The sequence below is a fragment of the Papaver somniferum genome, unplaced genomic scaffold, assembly GCF_003573695.1.
Source record: "Papaver somniferum cultivar HN1 unplaced genomic scaffold, ASM357369v1 unplaced-scaffold_133, whole genome shotgun sequence".
Lineage (NCBI taxonomy): Eukaryota > Viridiplantae > Streptophyta > Magnoliopsida > Ranunculales > Papaveraceae > Papaver > Papaver somniferum.
This window is the reverse complement of record NW_020622492.1, coordinates 5,269,492-5,291,017: the sequence shown is the minus strand read 5'-3', so window position 1 is coordinate 5,291,017 and position 21,526 is coordinate 5,269,492. Positions and strand designations below refer to the sequence as shown.

General features: G+C 34.9%; 1 long non-coding RNA gene across 7 annotated transcripts; it reads right to left on the bottom strand.

Moving 5' to 3' along the window:
• Positions 1–2,722: 2,722 nt before the first annotated feature.
• On the bottom strand, positions 2,723–7,140 carry LOC113333490. 7 transcript variants are annotated; one of them, XR_003352065.1, is made up of 14 exons: positions 6,836–7,140; positions 6,639–6,728; positions 6,380–6,465; positions 6,168–6,191; positions 5,776–5,926; positions 5,120–5,240; positions 4,978–5,012; positions 4,803–4,884; positions 4,458–4,550; positions 4,213–4,285; positions 3,680–3,716; positions 3,384–3,497; positions 3,185–3,252; positions 2,723–3,045 (listed from the first exon to the last, which is right to left on the bottom strand). It is a non-coding gene; the product is annotated as an uncharacterized LOC113333490 (long non-coding RNA). The 7 variants fall into 7 exon arrangements; XR_003352063.1 differs by lacking the exon at positions 6,168–6,191; XR_003352064.1 differs by lacking the exon at positions 6,168–6,191 and having other exon boundaries at positions 5,809–5,926.
• Positions 7,141–21,526: the final 14,386 nt, after the last annotated feature.

Genomic DNA, 21,526 nt, shown 5'->3' with positions numbered 1-21,526 from the left:
GAAAATAAAAATTGGTAATGTGCATTTACTAATTGGAGATTTTCTACTGAGATTTCGGTCAATATTTGGATAGAGCATTTCCAGGAATTATGAAAACCGATTTTGGATTTATTGCATATCTTTGAGAATATTCGGTTTTGGAAATTCCTTGGTGTCCAAACTTCCTTGGTCTATAAATATTGAAGTTTGTATTTCGATCAAACTAATCCTCGGAGCTAGCAAAAGTACCTAGTTGTGTTGTTATTGGTGGAGCCATCTATTCGGAGAGGAAAGTATCCTAATTAGGCGAAGTCTCTTACGACCGCTCGTTTTAAAGACTTCATTGGGATTGAGAAACTCTACGAGTACCGTTGGTGGGAAACTAGATAATTGCAGTATATTATTAGTTTTCGATTGATTTGATTGACTAACGGTTGTTGAACTTTGATTGCACCTAGTTTGTTTATGCTTGAGAATCTTCTCTTCTGATATAAGATTCACTCAAACTAGATCGAAGTATCGACAGGGATCTTTAGACAGTTTGTAGATCTAAGGACGTCTTGTGATAATCCATCGTTAACAGACTCTGTTCTGTGTGTGATTGATCACAAGAGATTCAAGTTGTTTGTGTGCAGGTGTTTATTGAATATCTAAGAAGATTTTAAGACAAAGAAGGTTTCTTATTTGAGTTCATAATCTTTGGTGTGCACAAAACTTGATCGGCTGGGGATCCAGCTATAATTGGTTTATCTTTTGATAGATTGGATTTTTAGTTGCGTAGAGCGGCATCAATACATTTCTTTGTGATTCATAGTATTGATTGCATAGTCTAAACAATTACTTTGGTAGTTACTGAATAGATCTATCTAAGAACCCGACAAAGGAGTTTATTGGTTAAACGGAAGAGCCTTTTGTCAAACTCGTATCACGTTGTTTGAAAAGAGTTGTTACCGAACATATTTGTTATTCCTTTAATTTTTGGAATACGAACAAAGGAATTGTTCCAAGTGCGTGACTTATTGCAAGTTGGAGGCGCATGGATATTGAGGAACTAGGTGAACTACAGATTTAGTTGCTTGGTCTCAACTATACCAAATTGGTTTAGGTTTTGTATAGTGGCTTAATTCTGAGAGTATTGAATTCTGGACAAGGTCCCTGGGTTTTTATGCATTTCCGGTTTCCTCGTTAACAAAATCTTGTTGTGTATTTTACTTTTCTATTTCCGCAATTATAATTGTTTATTATAATTAGAAGTAAAATACACAAACGTTAATTCTTAATTACTTGATAGCAATCGTATAGTGTTTGGTTAAGTGCGAACCTATTATCAAGTAATGATACTTCGTAGTTGTATTGTTTCGATCTTGTATCCGTAGTAAATCACACAAGTTATCTTGTTGTCGTATAGTCTGACAGACGCATTTATGTGTCTATTTGGTTCTCAATTATGTGTACTGTTAGTGCTCGATTTTGTATTTATTTGATTATTTTATGTTTTTTGAGAAATAGACTTTTGCGGCAAAATTGACTCGAAAAGTGATATTTGCACCGCCGGGATGAATCATAAAGGCACCCAGAATATGCGTAAAGGCACACCGGAAATATGTTGGAAACATCCCGAAGAATTGTTATTTTCATCTAAGACAAATGATAAAGGCACCCCCCCCCCCTCAAATGGATAAGGGGCACCTCAATCGTATAAGGGCACCCCATGAATATACTATTTGCACCTAGTGGCTAAAGGGAGTCCATCTCTGGATAAGGGGACACCTTTTCTTCACCAATTCAAACTGAATTTTCGACGGGAAATTTCAGTTCACCTGCGAGTTTCCTGTGTTGATTTTTGGCAGAGGTTTACTCGGATTTTGTCACGTGGTTCGATTGGTTAGGCCCTATTTCGTCTTAACAGGGTAGGTAGTAGGGTTTGTTTCGAAAAAAAGAGAGGAAGATTTCCTTATTTATCTCGGTTAAAAAGGGAAGAGAATATACGAAGATTTTGTGATGACTTTGTGCAAGTTATTCTTGCATACCGATTGGTTTAAGTCTATTGCGACAAGGCAGGGAGGAGTGACGTGTTGGAATCAAAAAGAACGTATGAAATCTTCTTTATATTTGGTAGTTTGTTAAAATAGGAAGGTTCACGTATAAACACGATAAAACAGAAAAGGAAAGAATACCGGGTCTGGGTCGAATATTTGGAAATTTCGATGTGAACAAAGGAAGATATCTTCTCTGAAGAATTCATTCTATCTTTACGAGTTTTGGACTGCAATAAAAGATGCGTAGGAGAAGAGAAAAAGGAAATAAATGATTCCCGGAGAAATATTTTCCGTGGAAGAGAATAAAAGAAAAAGAAGATATTCCCGGGAGATTTTGGGTTGCTGCATATATAATAGAGACCGGAGAAGAACAGAGGAGGGGGTCGAGAGTTAGTGGTAGTTGCACGACACCATTTCCAGGATTTTGTCACAGGTTATATCTGTTACTGATAAAATTTGTAATGGTTATAACCTGTAGTAAACAGGTCGTTATTAATAATTGTGATAGCCTTTGTAGCGCTTTTATCTGTGACAATGGCCAAATACAGTCACACTTAGAAACCGTTAGAATAACTAGTAGTCACAATTGAACTAATTTTATGATTGCGACACGTGTTCAACTTGCCACACTTGTTCTAATAGTTAATTGTTACACAATATTTGCAACAAACAAGCGGGGACACTTGCAGTCCTTCAGTTACGACTAACAGTTAAATTGTTACTCTTATTTGCAACAACTCTCAGATGACGGCACGTGTTGCTTTTACTCACTATTGTTGTTACAGTTAAAACCGTGATAAAAATTTAATTACAATTAACAAAATAGGCAGCTCAGGTCATTCTCATGGACCTGGGATCTCAGTTTACAGGCCTGCGATACAGGTCACCATGGATCTCAGTTTACAGGCCTGGGACACAATTAAATTTAAACCTGAAACACAATTGCAATCTGTTCTTTTCGATACACAATTTACAATTCAGTGAAAACATAAATCAGAAGCAGCCCAGGTCATTCTCCTATGTCCATCTGAAGCAGCAAAAAAAAACTATAAATCATAAGCAAGAATAAAGGCTAAACCAGGTCATAGTGATGCTTCACTCATAACATTAAATCCTCTTACAAACACAAACCACTAACACGGAAAACTAGTATGAAGTGAATGTACCTTTACAAAACAGTTTGAAGTGAATAAGCTCAACAAGATTATACGCTCCATATTCTTGAGATATTAATCTTACAGAAAACAGTTTGAGAGATTAGTTCACGTAACAATTTAACAATACCCACAAGAATACAAAGAAAACAAAATAAAGATCTTTCTGAAACGATAATTCTATAATTTTAAGCATCCATAATATGTTTACCTTAACAAAAGGAAGAGCTGAGTAATTAGGTCCTCCTTGACTCGAATTCAGAACTTCCATCTTGGTTGAAATGACATACTTGAACATGTCAAGGAACCCCAATGAACAAGATACCTGCAATAGACAGAATGCATACTTCTCATAATCTTGCAGTTGCACACAATAATAACATTTGAAAGCAATGATATACTATACATACTTATCATATTGGCTCTATCAATCTATTTTCTATGAACAAAAGATAATTGTTTCTAATAGAGTGGGTAATCCGTAACCAAGTAACCTGCAATTATTACCTTAACATGAACAGACACAGCAGGTTGGTCCCATTCACTAAAAAATCACAAGAAAGCAATACGTAAGAAATCTGTAACACCAAAAATAAAAAAGCATAGCAAAATCAAATTATTCTCACAACCGATATAAATTTTGTAGCTGAGTATTGACTGGGATCACTTTATCTAATATTTCTTAGTCCCAATCAGACTCACATAACTAAAAGAGTCAATAAGTAAGTCTTCAACATGTGAGGGTTCAAGTCGTCAAATCTTAGCTGAAAGCACGTGCCAAGCTATACATTTTCACATGTATATTGCACAAGTACATCAATCATATACATTTGCATATGTACATGTGATCCCACGGAGTATCCATAAATCTTTTTATGACTACATTTTCCAATTGATTGCTTCCGTCAAACTATAAATTTACCAATCTTCTTACAGATATATACTTCCAAAGTGATTGCTTATGTGAAACAACTACTAATCCCCTAACATATGAAATTGTGAGCTATGTCTGTGTCAGTAATGGAAAAGCAAAATTTCACCTTTGCAGCTTCTACTGCTGGAGCTGCCGCTGCTCCACTAGCAATTTTAACACCAGCAGCCTTCCCTGGGAAGCTGTTAGAATAGCAAAAATGACAATCAGGTCAAATGTCCAAATCTGACATAAATTTTACTAGAGATGAACAAGAAAGTAAGACAACCACGATCAAGCTATTTACTTGAAACTCAGTAGTTAAATACAGGAGATGGAAAAAAAATGGTAAAAGAAAAAGAAGAAATATAATACCTGAAAAAGATAACCAAACATTAACCAATGTAAAAATGATTTCGCTCCTTGGACATTTTGGAATAAAGATACTGCACATCATTACTTATATACCTATCAGATTTGAACAATATTGCATTGTTATCTTCTCATTCTCCAAATTTTGCACATCATTACTTATATACCAACCGAAGGACAAGGCTATCACTTGAATTTAAAATTTTCAAGTCAAGAACTCATCATATATAAAAAATTCCAACAACCCTAACTCATGGAGAGATTAAGATCCTGGCCCAAAACTTATCACGGTGAATCTATAGAAGTCTTAGCAGATAATCCACAAACTTCATCAATTACAATCCTTACCAATAAAACTCGTTGGTTGTCATTCGTATGGAGGTCCATAGCTGCGTACCTTGCCAGTTCTATGCTCAAACCTTGAATCCACCTGCAAAAATAAACAAAAAGTGAATTCAAAACAATAACAACACAATACTTAAACTTAAGCAACTCAACCATGTGTGAATAAAGATTTTGGTACCTATACATCGGTTGAACCAGGACTCCCACTTCCACCTGAACAATAAGACAATAAACTTAGAACAGTAATACAATGTGCAGTACAGATTACAGAAAAAAAAAAAAAAAAAAGAAATAGAATGACAAGAACATATCAGATATACCTGCACTTAGCAGCAGCTCGATGCCTACGCCATCGAAAATACGGAACAAATTGATATGTCCTCCACGGCTGTGGGATCAGGTTGCGGATTGGCATTTTGTCCGGGATATTAGTTGTGTCATCTGCAACAAATATGAACTTCCATAAACAAGGTATTATAAGATACAACAGCTCACATCACAAAAAATAATCTAACATGTGCATTTGAACAACAAAAACAGGATTGGGGACAGTAAATAGTTAACTTCTTACAAGAACATCAAAAATTAAGATTTGAAACCAACACTTTAACTCAAGAACACTACCAATCGACCAAATGCTTTGACCAAGTAAGCAGTAAAGAAAAGCACCCTGTGGTGCTCTACCAGTTTGATCCGCTTTCTTCAAACTTTCAAAATATTAGGCACAGTCCCAGATTGTAGATACAAATAAGTCCTCAAGAACTCAATACCATCCTTAGTCAAAAACCAATAGTAATGCATCCATGCGAACCAATCAAAAATAATGACTTTCAGTTTTTTTTTCAAAAGAAGCAATAACACCTGAATCATGCAACCTGAAATCGCACCAAAATGAACTAACCAAAATGCAACAAAATATCAATTTTATAGTAGTAGCAACTAGTGGGAAGTTACGTAAATGGTTTAAAAGCATGACCTTTATAGACTACAGAGCGAAGCATTTATATACCCATCTTTTCTCTGTTTGACAAGCTGTCTTAGCTGCTAATTTAGCTTTCTTCGTTGAAGCCGCCACACAAACACAGATCGACGTGTTTGTCTCTCTACTTGCTTCAAATATAAACTACCTGAAAAAGAAACAATAATGACAATGATTCCGACTATTTTTCCATCACATTAACACACCATCAACACCAACAAACAAGAGGAAAACAACACCAATAGCCTCCTAAAGAAAACCTACATTAGAAGCTCGACTGAAGCGAATTCAAAGACAAGCCCCAAGATAATTTTTTATTTGCTCATAGCAATTAAGCACAGGAAGAAAAAACCAAAAACAACATTTGCCGAAAAAAATACTAATACAACCTATGAATATTGAAGATAAGGCGTCTTCTCTTATGAGCAGGTACATCACGTCACCACAAGGAAAATATTCCATGATCAGATACAAGTACTTCGAATCTTGAAATGAAAAGTAGAGCTTGACAATGCAGGGGCTAGTAATTTCTGCAAGCAGGTTCCTTCGAGCACTAACATGTTCAACCTAGAAGAAAAAAAAACTTATCGGACAACCCTACCTTGCAAAAATGCATCACTCCGTGGTTACTTGGATCTAATACCACCACCAGACATTTTAGATCAAGTCAATTGAAACCCTAACAATCTTACATTTAGATCATCAATTCCACAAAAAGAAAAACCAAAAGAGATTTTAGTTTCAACCAAATAACGAGAGACGAAAATAAAAACCCAAACTTTACCTGCTGATGTTCTAGAAAATGATATAGTAAATTCGTCAATACAAAATCAAAATCTACACCTACAATCAAATCTCACCTAATACTGCTCAACATAACCAATTTCTCGACCAGCTTCGTGTCCTTCTATCCATAGCCACATCCCACATATCATTACCCATATGCTTGGCTAGACAAAAATAATTACTAAATGAAATGAATAAATGAAGTATAAATCAGATTTATAAAAAAAAACTGAAACTAAGAAAATTAGGGATTTCACTTCATGTTTCTTACCACAGAGAAATCCACCGATAATACTATTGATGATGAAATAAAAGGGGATTCAAAACGTCTTCACTGTTGATTTCTGTCTTACTCTTCTATACTGATGAGGAAACAAAATGGGTTTCCATCTTTTTTCTACTATTAAAGAAAGAAAATACTTATAGATCGAAGAAATTAGTTACAGATCGAAGTAAATTATGCAAAGATTGAGATCGAATCATGGTGGGAAAAAATTTCTTGTGAGAGAAAAAGCTAGGTTTTGGTTTGTTCTCTGAAAAATGAAACATGAATGAATAATGAAGAACGAGGTGGTATGTTCATCTCCAGCCGTCTATATAGAAGACTATATCTGATCTCTATGCGTCCATATAAAAGACTTAAATTTATCTCTAAGTACAAAGAAATATGCTTCATCTCTAGCCGTGCGTAAAAATCAAGAATGGACATCTAACCGTAAAATACTCTGCTATAAAATAATGATCAGAGAAAACACTATATACACCCCATAGCATATACTCCCTCCTTTTCCTATCACTTTTAAATTTGGCTTTTTTTGGGCTAAAGTGAAAATACATCTTTTCCAGAAACGGGGTAGTATAATAGTTAGCAGACTAAAGGCTAAAATCGGATGAACTAAAGACGAAATATATTTGAATTGAACATCACAGGTTCAAAGATTACTAGAGTTAGACCTGAGTTTTTGGTTTGGATGAACTGAAGACGAAATATATCATAATTGAAAACCAGAGGTTCAAAGATTAATAGAGTTAGACCTGAGTTTCTCGTTTGGATGAACTGAAGACGAAATATATCAGAATTGAACATCCCAGGTTCAAAGATTACTATAGTTAGACCTGAGTTTCCCATTCGGATGAACGAAAGATGGAATATATCAGAATCGAACAATCCAGGTTGAAAGATTATTAGAGTTAGACCTGAGTTTCCCGTTCGGATGAACTAAAGACAAAATATATCAGAATCGAACATCCCAGGTTCAAAGATTACTAGAGCTAGACCTGAGATTCCCGTTCAGATGAACGGAAGATTAAACATATCTGAATCGAACATCCCGGTTTCAAAGATTACTAGAGTTAGACCTGAGTTTCCCGTTCGGATGAACTGAAGACAAAATATATCAGAATCGAACATCCCGGGTTCAAAGATTACTAGAGTTAGACCTGAGTTTCCCGTTCGGATGAACTGAAGAAGAAATATACTAGAATCGAACATCCCCGATTCAAAGATTACTAGAGTTAGACCCGAGTTTCCCGTTCGGATGAACGGAAGATGGAATATATCAGAATCGAACAACCCAGGTTGAAAGATTACTAGAATTAGACCTGAGTTTCCCGTTCGGGTGAACGGAAGATGAAATATATCAGAATCGAACATCCCGGGTTCAAAGATTACTAGAGTTAGACCCGAGTTTCCCGTTCGGATGAACTGAAGACGAAATATATCAGAATCGAACATCCCAGGTTCAAAGATTACTAGAGCTAGACCTGAGATTCCCGTTCGGATGAACGTAAGATTAAATATATCAGAATCGAACATCGCGGGTTCAAAGATTACTAGAGTTAGACCTGAGTTTCCCGTTCGGATGAACTGAAGACGAAATATATCAGAATCGAATATCCCTGGTTCAAAGATTACTAGAGTTAGACCTGAGATTCCCGTTTGGATGAACGGAAGATTAAATATATCAGAATCGAACATCCCGGTTTCAAAGATTACTAGAGTTGGACCTGAGTTTCCCGTTTGGATGAACTGAAAACGAAATATATCAGAATCGAACATCTCAGGTTCAAAGATTACTAGAGCTAGACCTGAGATTCCCATTTGGATGAACGTAAGATTAAATATATCAGAATCGAACATCCCAGGTTCAAAGATTACTAGAGTTAGACCATAGTTTCCCGTTCAGATGAACCGAAGAAGAAATATATCAGAATCGAACATCCAGGTCCGAAGATTACTAGAGTTAGACCTGAGTTTCTGATTTGGATGAACTAAAAATGAAATATATCATACTCGAACATCCCAGGTTCAATTAATAGAGTTAGACCCGAGTTTCTCATTTGGAAAAACTAGAGAAGAAATATATCAGATTCGAACATCTCAGGTTCAAAGATTACTAGAGTTAGACCTGAGTTTCTCATTGGGAAGAATTGGAGAAGAAATATATCATATCCTAAAACATCCCAGGTTAAGATTACTAAAGTTAGACCTGAGTTTCTCATTTGGGTGAACTCCAGAAGAAATATGTTATATTTGAACATCCCAGGTTCAAAGATTACTGGAGTTAGACCCGAGTTTCTCACTTGGATGAACTGGAGACAAAATATATCAGATTCGAACATCCTAGGTTCGAAGATACTAAATTTAGACTTGAGTTTATCATTCGGGTGAACTGGAGAAGAAATATATCAGATTCGAAAACATCCTAGGTTAAGATTACTAAAGTTAGACCTGAATTTCTCATTCAGGTGAACTGGAGAAGAAATATATCAGATTCGAAAACATCACAGGTTAAGAATACTAAATTTAGACCTGAGTTTCTAATTCAGGTGAACTGGAGAAGAAATATATCAGATTCGAACATCCCAGGTTCGAAGATTACTAAAGTTAGACCTAAGTTTCTCATTCGGGAGAACTGAAGAAGAAATATATCAGATTCGAAAACGTCCCAGGTTAAGATTACTAAAGTTAGACCTCAGTTTCTAATTCAGGTGAACTGGAGAAGAAATATATCAGATTCGAAAACATCACAGGTTAAGAATACTAAATTTAGACCTGAGTTTTTAATTCATATGAACTGGGGAAGAAATATATCAGATTTGAAAACATCCCAGGTTAAAATTACTAAAGTTAGACTTGGGTTTCTCATTTGGATGAACTGGAGATGAAATATATCAAATTCGAACATCCAGGTTCGAAGATTACTAAAGTTAGACATGAGTTTTTTGTTCGGATGAACTGAAGACGAAATATATCAGATTCGAACATCACAGGTTCAAAGATTGCTAGAGTTAGACCTGAGTTTCTCGTTCAGATGAACTGAAGACGAAATATATCAGATTCGAACATCACGGGTTCAAAAATTGCTAGAGTTAGACCTGAGTTTCTCGTTCGGATGAATTGAAGACGAAATATATCATATTCGAACGTCACAGGTTCAAAGATTGCTAGAGTTAGACCTGAGTTTCTCATTTGGATGAACTGGAGATGAAATTCATCAGATTCGAACATCCCAGGTTCGAGGATTACTAAAGTTAGACATGAGTTTTTCGTTCGGATGAACTGAAGACGAAATATATCAGATTCGAACATCAAGGGTTCAAAGATTGCCAGAGTTAGACCTGAGTTTCTCGTTCAGATGAACTGAAGACGAAATATATCAGATTCGAACATCATAGGTTTAAAAATTGCTAGAGTTAGACCTAAGTTTCTCGTTCGGATGAACTGAAGACAAAATATATCACATTCGAACATCACAGGTTCAAAGATTGCTAGAGTTAGACTTGAGTTTCTCGTTCGGATGAACTGAAGACGAAATATATCATATTCGAACATCACAGGTTCAAAGATTGCTAGAGTTAGACCTGAGTTTCTCATTCGGATGAACTGGAGACGAAATATATCAGATTCGAACATCACAGGCTCAAAGATTTCTAGAGTTAGACCTGAGTTTCTCGTTCGGATGAACTGAAGACGAAATATATCAGAATTGATCAACACAGGTTCAAAAACTACTAGAGTTAGACTTGAGTTTCTCGTTCGGATAAACTGAAGACGAAATACATCAGAATTGATCAACACAGGTTCAAATACTACTAGAGTTAGACTTGAGTTCTCGTTCGGATGAACTGAAGACAAAATATATTAGAATTGATCAACACAGGTTCAAAAACTACTATATAGTTAGACTTGAGTTTCTCGTTCGGATGAACTGAAGACGAGATATATCATAATTGATCAACACAGGTTCAAAAACTACTAGAGTTAGGCTTGAGTTTCTCGTTCAGAAAAACTGAAGATTAAATATATCAGAATTGATCATCACAGGTTCAAATACTACTAGAGTTAGACTTGAGCTTCTCGTTCAGATAAACCGAAGAGGAAATATATCAGAATTGATCAACACAGGTTCACAAACTACTAGAGTTAGACTTGAGTTTCTCGTTCGGATGAACTGAAGACGAAATATATCAGAATTGATCAACACATATTCAAATACTACTAGAGTTCGACTTGAGTTTCTCGTTCAGATGAATTGAAGACGAAATATATCAGAATTGATCAACATAGGTTCAAAAACTACTAAATTAGACTTGAGTTTCTCGTTCGGATGAACTGAAGATGAAATATATTAGAATTGAACATCTCAGGTTCGAAGAACTACTAGAGTTAGACTTGAGTTTCTCGTTCGGATAAAGTGAAGATGAAATATATTAGAACTGAACATCTCAGGTTCGAAGATTACTAGAGTTAGACCTGAGTTTCTGATTTGAATGAACTGAAGATGAAATATATCAGATTCGAACATCACAGGTTCAAAGATTACTAGAGTTAGACCTGAGTTTCTCGTTCGGATGAACTAAAGACGAATATCAGATTCGAATATCACAGGTTCAAAGATTACTAGAGTGAAAATGACCAGACTACCCTTATCGGAAATAAGTAAAGTAAATAGTACAAACAGTGAAAATGATCATATTACCCTTACTAGAAATTAGTGCAATAAAAATCATGGAGATAGTGAAAATGACCATACTACCCTTATCGGAAATAAGTGAATAAATATTACAGATTGTGAAAATGATTGTATTACCCTTACTAGAAATAAGTGCAATAAATATCACACAGAAAATGAAAATGACCATATTACCCTTACTATGAATAGTGCAATAAATATCATGGAGACAGTTAAAATGACCATACTACCCTTATCGGAAATAAGTAAAGTAAATATTACAGATTGTGAAAATGACCATATTACCCTTACCAGAAATAAGTCAATAAGTATCACAGAGACAGTGAAAATGACCAAACTACACTTATCAAAAATAAGTAAAGTATATATTATAGACTGTGAAAATGACTATTTTACTCTTACTGTAAGTAACTACAATAAATATTATGGAGACTGTCAAAATGACCAAACCACCCTTGTTGGAAATAAGTGCAATAAATATCATACATACAGTGAAAATGACTATACTACCCTTACTGGAAATTAGTAAAATAAATATTATGGAGACTGTGAAAATGACCAGACTACCCTTATCAAAAATAAGTAAAGTAAATATTACAGATTTTGAAAATGACTATTTTACCCTTACTGGAAATAAGTGCAATAAATATTATGGAGACTATCAAAATGACCAGACTATCCTTATCGGATATAAGTAAAGTGAATATTACAGACAGTGAAAATGATCATACTACCCTTACTGGAAATAAGTGCAATAAATATTATGGAGACTGATGAAAATGACCAGACCACCCTTATCGGATATGAGTAAAGTAAATATTACAGTCTGCTAAAATGACCATTTTACCCTTAGGGGAAATAAGTGTAATAAATGTTATGGAGACAGTCTCCATAATATTTATTACACTAATTTCCATTAAGGGTAATATGATCATTTTCATAGTTTCTAATATTTACTTTACTTATTTTCAATAAGGGTAGTTTGGTCATTTTCATAGTCTCTATTAAATTTATTAACCTTATTTTCAGTAAGGGTAAAATGGTCATTTTTACAGACTATAATATTTACTTGACTTATTTTTGATAAATACAGTTTGGTCATTTTATAGTCTCCATGACGTTTATTGCATTAATTTCTAGTAAGGGTAATATGGTCATTTTCACAGTCTGAAATATTAACTTAACTTTTTTTAATAAGGGTAGTCTGGTCATTTTCACACTCTCAATAATATTTATTGCACTAATTTCCAGTAAGGGTAATATGGTCATTTTCACAGTTTGTAATATTTACTTTACTTATTTCTGATAAGGGTAGTCTGGTCATTTTCATAGTCTCCAGAATATTTATTACACTTATTTCCAGTAACAGTAAAATAGTCATTTTCATAATATGTAATATGTACTTTACTTATTTCTGATAAGGGTAGTTTGGTCATTTTCATGGTCTCCATGATATTTATTGCACTTATTTCTTGTAAGGGTAATATAGTCATTTTCATAGTCTCCATGATATTTATTGCACTTATTTCTAGTAAGGGTAATATGGTCATTTTCACAGTAAGGGTAATATGGTCGTTTTCAAAATGTGTAATATTTCCTTTACTTATTTTCGATAAGGGTAGTTTAGTCATTTTCACAGTCTCCATAATATTTATTGTACTTATTTCTAGTAAGGGTAAAATGGTCATTTTCACAGTCTGTAATATTTTCTTTACTTATTTCTTATAAGGGTTGTATGGTTATTTTCAAAGTCTGTAATATTTACTTTACTTATTTCTGATAAGGGTAGTCTGGTCATTTTCACAGTTTCCATAATATTTATTGCACTAATTTCCATTAAGGGTAATATGGTCATTTTCACAGTCTCTAATATTTACTTCACTTACTTCTGATAAGGGTAGTCTGGTCATTTTCACAGTCTGCATAATATTTTGTTGCACTTTTTTCCATTAAGGGTAATATGGTCATTTTAACAATCTGTAATATTTACTTTACTTATTTCCGATAAGGGTAGTCTGGTCATATTCACAATCTTCGGAGTTTTTACTGCACTTATTCCGATAAGGGTGGTACCATCTTCGGAAGAAGCAGATATGTCAAAGTCAAATTTCTTTAAAGTCATGACTTGTTGACTTGGTCTTGATCTTGATTTCTAATATTAAAAAAATTAAAAAGAAAAAGAAAAATGTATTTTGATTTATAGAAATGAAATATAATTGTTAGTTTGTACAAATGTGGGAAATTAGTGACAAATAAAATTCAAAGTGTTATAATTTTGGGGTTGTTTTAGATGTGGTGAAATATTTGGGTAGAATCATCACTTTGAATTATAATTGTGATTGTCGGTAAAATTGTCAACAAATATTATTGTGACTAATAAAAGAATTTAATATTTCTAATTATTATCACAATACAAAATTTAATAACAGTTATAACTGTTGTAGTAGGAGTTATCACAGTTGTATCTGTGACTGGAAAATAAACTGTGACAGGTTGCACTGTTACAAAATCCTGGTTTTGGTGTAGTGGGAGAGCAAGAAAAATCACTGCAGAGCGATTCTGCGGTAGCAACAGAGAAGAGGAAGAAGAAGAGTTGCAGAAGACATACAAGAAGTGTCGTTCTCAAGAACCCTAGGCTGAAGAACATATAGCTGCAGACAATAGTCGCAATCAGTATCTTATATTTAAACTGTTCCGTAACAGTCCATTAGTCACGTTTATCTTCAGTTAGTAACATCTATTGTAACGGTGACTTCTGTAACGCCGACACATCGTTGCAGTGTGTTATATATCTTCTTCAATAAAAACACCTACTAAGCCATGATTTATTATTTTGAGCGTGTTTTTACCATGAGGATCTAAACCCCATCACAGGGACAACGGAGAGCTTTTAAATATGAGTGAGGATGCATCACCTGAGTATAACCTAGAAAAAGCAATTGACTATTTTCAGGATTATGACGATCTAGAAATTAGGGAAATTGTAACTAGTCTATCTAGATATACCCAAAATTCTAAGCTTGGGGGTGATTATCATTCTCCATGTGCCTTACCTTTAGCTCTTACATACATCCCACACTTGGGACTTGAATTATGTACCTCTACCATTTTAAAAGATCATCTTCAGACACGTTTTCCCGAACCTAATGATGTCCAGGAAGAAGTCCAGTTGTTAGAAACCCATCCTCTGGTTGATGTGGTTTACCCGGGCTATGATACACAGATTGATTTTGTTTTCTCACCAAATATTTTTCAACCGATTGTGGGAACGTATGAGTTTCACATGTGTCAGTTATTAAGTTACGAGACTAAGCCTAAGTACTTTAGGATATTAGAATCGGCACATTTTCTTAAGAATGACCACCACTCTCAATGTGGTCAACGGTGTAAATCAAATCTGATTGACTTAGATGATCCTCAATTATTCAGGTTATTATTATGTGCTTCTAAGTTCTTATTTGAGTTTTTCCAGACTTTACAACCTGATAAATCGAATCTTACTTATGATGAGGTGCAGCCCATGAAAATATTTTATTTAGACCCCTTTATAGAATATTGAACTTGAACCACAACTAGATGTAGTTGTCTTAAACAGGAAACTAGACAAGGGTGTGCTATGTTTGTTCTTGGTTTGCTGCGGTTTCCATTTGTCTGTGATAACACTTTTTAATGCAGATGACCCACAGTTGTTCCGGCTATTGCTATATGGTTCGAGGTGATTAATTATTTTATATTTCTGGCTGAAGACGTTAAACTTAGCACTTCTTAGGAGGTAACCCTTCCTTATGCAACACGGTAATATCTTTCCTTAACTCTTTTGCTTCAAATGGTAACAGTTTCTCTTTGTTCATGCTTTTAATTTTACCTTTAGAAATTTGAGGAAAATGTTAGATTTAAGTTTGGGGGTATGGGAGAAACTTTTTAGTTGTAATAATTAAACTCCAGAGCCTAGAAATTTATGCCTATTAAGGATGGCACTAACCAATCTAAGTGGATGGAAGCATCTTAATTATAGGAGTTGAGGAACCAATCTGAGTGGATGGAAACATCTACATAGAGTCTATTCATAAAAGCACAGAGCTCAGGTGTTAGGAATAACATGGTAGTTTCGCCATATCTCGTTGAGTCATTTTCACCTTCTGTTTTTTTTTCTTTTTAAATTATGTTTCTAAGTGATTTAGTGGGGCCTACACTCCTATTTGTTACCACTGCTATGGTGAAATAGAGTGATTGAGTTACTAAAAAAAAAAAAAACCAGACCAAACGAAATAATTCTCAAAAATAAAAAGAAATAAAAAATAACACTTGGATAGCAATATATGTGTGTTCTCCCTGTCTCCGTCGCCTACACAAGCATGGAACGCAGGATCCACGGGAATTACCATGTAATCTGCTGACAAGAAGCATGCGCTTGGATCCGCAAGATCTAATCATGTTGTTAGTAAAAAAAAAAGTTAATCAACCGCTGGTTCCCTTGTATATGCCAGCTGAGTTGATCTAGAAAGATTATCGACCACTGGTTCCCTTGTATACCAGTATCTCAGCCCATTAGGTTAGGTTCATCTTGGCAATGGCCTTCAGACTGATATGGGGAACACTGTTCACCTTAGTCAACATCAAAACCATCTACGTTTTTCTCTATATCCATCTTTTTAATCTATTCATGTGATTTGTTGACTCCGGATATTGATGTCCATAGTGCGACTACCTGAGTAGATCTCTGTCACTTATATACGAATTTTAATATGCTTGAGTGCAAACCCGTGTTCAACAATTGGAATTTCGTATCAGGGTACTTCCTCCTGTGGTTGATGAGAGTATTCCAACCAAGGAGATTCTTTAATACCTTTCAAGGTTCTGCTTAGATAGCTAGGACCTGGAATAAAGGTTTTGTGGGTCTTTCTCTTGTAAACCCTCCCGAGACTACAACTCGGCCACTAGGGCCACGTAGGGGTTTAAAGGATTGTTGCACATGATAAGTGCAATCGCGATGCCTGCGACAATGAGTAAGGATTTTATTTTGTAGAGTAGATTTGCTCGAGGACAAGCAAATAATAAGTTTGGGGGTATTTTATAGACGCATTTATGTGTCTATTTTGTTCTCAATTATGTGCATTGTTAGTGCTCGATTTTGTATTTTTGATTATTTTATGTTTTTGTAAGTGTTTTTGGAGAAATAGACTTTTGCGGCAAAATTGACTCGAAAAGTGATATTTGCACCCCCGGAGGAATCACTAAAGGCACCAAAATATGCGTAAAGGCACCCCGGAAATATGTTGGAAACATCCCCCAAGAATTGTTATTTTCACCCAAGACAAATGATAAAGGCACCCCCCAAAAAAAATGGATAAGGGGCACCTCAATCGGATAACGGCACCCCATGAATATACTATTTGCACCCAGTGGCTAAAGGAAGTCCAGCACTGGATAAGGGGACACCTTTATTCACCAATTCAAACTAAATTTTCGGCGGGAAATTTCAGTTCACCTGCGAGTTTCCTGTGTTGATTTTTGGCAGAGGTTTACTCGGATCTTGTCATGCGGTTCGATTGGTTAGGCCTTGTTTCGTCTTAACAGGGTAGGTAGTAGGGTTTGTTTCGAAAAAAAGAGAGGAATATTTTCTTCTTTATCTCGGTTAAAAAGGGAAGAGAATATACGAAGATTTTGTGATGACTTTATGCAAGTTATTCATGCATACCGATTGGTTTAAGTCTATTGCGACAAGGCAGGGAGGAGTGACGTGTTGGAATCAAAAAGAAGGTATGAAATTTTCTTTATATTTGGTAGTTTTTTAAAACAGGAAGGTTCACGTATAAACACGATAAAACAGAAAAGGAAAGAATATCGGGTTTGGGTCAAATATTTGGAAATTTCGTTGTGAACAAATGAAGATATCTTCTCTGAAGAATTAATTTTATCTTTACGAGTTTTGGACTGCAATAAAAGATGTGTAGGAGAATAGAAAAAGGAAATAAATGATTCCCGAAGAAATATTTTCCGTGGAAGAGAAGAAAAGAAAAAGAAGATATTCCCGGGAGAATTTGGGTTGCTGCATATATAAATAGAGACCGGAGAAGAACAGAGGGGGGGGTCGAGAGTTAGGGGTAGTTGGAGAGCAAGAAAAATCACTGCAAAGCGATTCTGCGGTAGCAACAAAGAAGAGGGAGAAGAAGAGTTGCAGACGACATACATGAAGTGTCGTTCTCAAGAACCCTAGGCTGAAGAACATATAGCTGCAGACAATAGTCGCAATCAATGTCTTATTTTTAAACTGTTCTGTAACAGTCCATTAGTCATGTTTATCTTCAGTTAGTAACACCTCTTGTAACAGTGACTTCTGTAACGCTAATACATTGTTGCAGAATCACTGTGTTATATATCTTATTCAATAAAAACACCTATTAAGCTATGATTTATTATTTTGAGCGTGTTTTTACCATGAGGAGCTAAACCCCATCACTAGGACAACGAAGGAAGCCTTATTTCACAATTGTTTGGTAACTATATTTGATTTTCTATGACTTTTTGTACTTGATCCAATTGATTTATGATTTTTCTTGATTAGTTGTGATTTAGTTTGATGGGTTATGCTTAGTGTTAAGAACTTTTGATAATCCATGCTTATGATTTACATCTAATGTTTTAGAAATCTACCTTGGCAAAGAAAAGAGTCAATAAAAGAGCTAGAATTGTTATGAGTCATTATATGAACCAATTGAATGTGATTAATGGTGGAATTTGAAGTCCTAGTATCTCTCATTATCGTGCAAATCTTGTATATATATTTTCCTTATTTTTAGTATTTTCGTCTAAACTATAATCTTCACAGTCCGAGTTGTTAGAGCATTGCTCGGTTGAACCCACCAAGTGTTGGTATGTCAAGTTTGGTTGTCATATTTTAGTGAATCAAAACTCATGTTAAGAGTCGCTTGATTATGTACTAGAGTCAACTTCGTATAGGTTAGCTTGAAAGTATTAGGATATGAGACATTACAAGTATTGCGAAGTCTTGAAGATGTGAAGAAGTAAGGAGCTACAACGACAACAATCATCCTTCCACTTGATTTTAGTGATATTTGACTTGAACTGTGTCATTCCCTAACGTATCTTTCAAGTCGTGCATATTGAAAACATAACTGCGAAGCATTTGAACTATAGATAGACATGGTATTAAGGAATACAATACGAGGTTTATTGCTTAACCATTAAATTTTGTAGATAAGACATCGCCATAATCATTTGAATGCTATTGTGATTATGTATGGGTATGAGGTAAGGATTTCATCCTAGGGAACAATGTTTACATGTGTTATAAGGAAGTAAGTTCATAAACTTGTTTGTGAACCGAAAAGGAAATTGCCAGGTGTTATTGGTTTTGTTATTCATTGCATATCTTATGAACGACCAATATGTGTGATAGGGTATAACCACTCACGACTTGTTGTGTTCTTGGTAGAACTATTCACAAAGGCCTGAATTATGTATTGGTATAACTTTTATTAGTAAAACCGATCTTAAGTAACCACCTGTGGTATGATCGGTTTTGTATGTCTGACAACTTTTGGGAAAAGGGAAACCGATCCTTGTATGGGGTGCAGCAAGGTTTATAGCAGAAAGGGGAACCGATCCTATGGACATGTGCAACACATATAAGTTAGATACCATATATATGTGGGGAACCGATCCTAGTACCTAGTCAACCGAATTTTTGGAAAGCTAGTTTGACTATGCACAGTACTCACATGGAGGTAAAACCGAAACTTGTTTTGGTAGAACCGTAAACCCATGATTGTGATTGAATGTTGGTTTGATCAATCACATAGTTCTTGAAAGTCAGATGAACCAATTCTAAACATGTTTGGAAGTGTGGCAAATCGGTTTCAAGGTTGTAAGTGTGAAAGAGAACTTACAAAGTTAAGATGTCGACAAACTTTGAACACGTGTTGTGAATGTTTATTTCTTTAATTGTTCAAAGATATTCCTTAACGACTAAGGGAAGAGAATCCCAGGATCGAAACATAAGTAAGTTAAGAATCTTTTAATTAAGGTTATTAATTTCATTTTGTACGGAAATTACAGAATTAGTAATGTGCATTTGCTAATTAGATTTTCCGAGAGATTTCGATCGTTATTTTTGGACAGAGCATTTCCAGGAATTATGGAAACCAAATTTGTGCTTTAATGAATTTCTTGAGAATATTTTCGATTTTGGAAATTCCTTGGTTTCCAAACTTCCTTGTCTATAAACACTTGCAGTTTGCCTTTCTAGCAAACTAATCCTTCGTAACAACAGATTTACTCTTTTGTTGTTGTTACTGGTGTAGCCTCCTATTCGGAGAGGAGAGTAACCTAATTAGGAGAAATCTCTTACGGAAGCTCAATTTAAAGTATTATTTGGGATTGAGAAGCTCTAGCGCGACCCATTGGTGGGAAACTAGATAATTGTGGTTTATCTTTTGTTTTCGATTGATTTGATTGACTAACGGTGGTTGAAATCTGATTGCACCTAGTTTGTTTATTCTTGAGAATTTCTCTTATGATATAAGATTCACTCAAACTAGTTCAGAGTTTCGACAGGGATCTTTAGACTGTTGTTAGTTCTAAAGACGATCTTGTGATAATCTATTGTTAACAGACTCCGTTTTATGCATGATTGATCACAAGAGATTCAAGTGATTGTGTGCAGGTTTTTATTGAAGATTTAAGAAGATTTGAAGACAAAGAAGATATTGAAGATCTGACTTGGGTTTTATAATCTTTGGTGTGCACAATATTTGTTTCGGTAAAAGAGGATCCAATTAATAATCGGTTTATCCTTGTGGTAGATTGGATTGATTAACTGAGTAGATCGGCATTAACACGGTTCTTAGGATTAAAGGTGTTGTTGGCTTAATCTTAATTGATTACCTTTGGGTGATTGAACATAAGATAGATCTAAGGACCTGACGAAGGAGTTTATGTTGAGATAAACGAAAGAGCCTTTTTCCGATTCATATCACTTGGTTGAATAGAGTTGATACCAAACATATTTGTTGTTCCTTTACTGTTTGGAATACGAACCAAATGAATTGATCCAAGTACGTGACTTATTTATAAGTTGGAGGCGTGGGAATACAGAAGGAACTAAGTGAACTATAGGTTTAGTTACTTGGTCTCAACTATACGAAGTTAGTGTAATTTTGTGTAGCGGCTGAATCCTGAGAGTATTCAATTCTGGACTAGGTCCCGGGCTTTTTCTGCATTTGCGGTTTCCTCATTAACAAAATCTTGTTGTGTCATTTACTTTTATTTTTCGCATTATAATTTTTTTATTATAATTAAAGTAAATTACATAATCGTTAATTCCTATTTACTTGATAAGCAATCCTATTGTGTTTGGTTAAGTCTGAACCTTTGTATCAAGTAAACATACTTCGTTGTTGTATTGTCTCGATCTCGTATCCATAGACGATCACACGAATTGTGAACCGATTAATTGTATTGTCTCGATCAGTCCATAGACAATCACTTTCGGAGAAAGGACTTATAGGTAGGAAAAGTTTTAGCTTGAGGTATATTTGGGTACCCTCACCTTTTCAATTGGTATCAAAGCAGGCAAACACGAAAAGATCTAACAATCAGTGTTTGGTGCGATCCTAATATTTGGGTACCCTCACACAAATCATAGAGGATGTTCAAGGTAATTTTCACATGATAATATTTTCACTTAATATTTAGTTTCCAACAAATAAATTGTTTCCAACTAAACTCGTCAAGAATACAATGAACATAGCTAAAGCAAAAAGCTTCCAACATGTATTTCGAGAAATAAATAACCGATATAAACTCAGCTCGAAATATCAAATGTGTATAATGTAAAAGTCTATATAGTTATACGACTTAGTATAATTAGAAGATAAAATAGAATAGACTTCTGAGCGATAGATAAGTTTTAGTCTCCACATACCTTTTGTTGATGAAGTTCCTCCAAGCTCCTCAGCAGATCT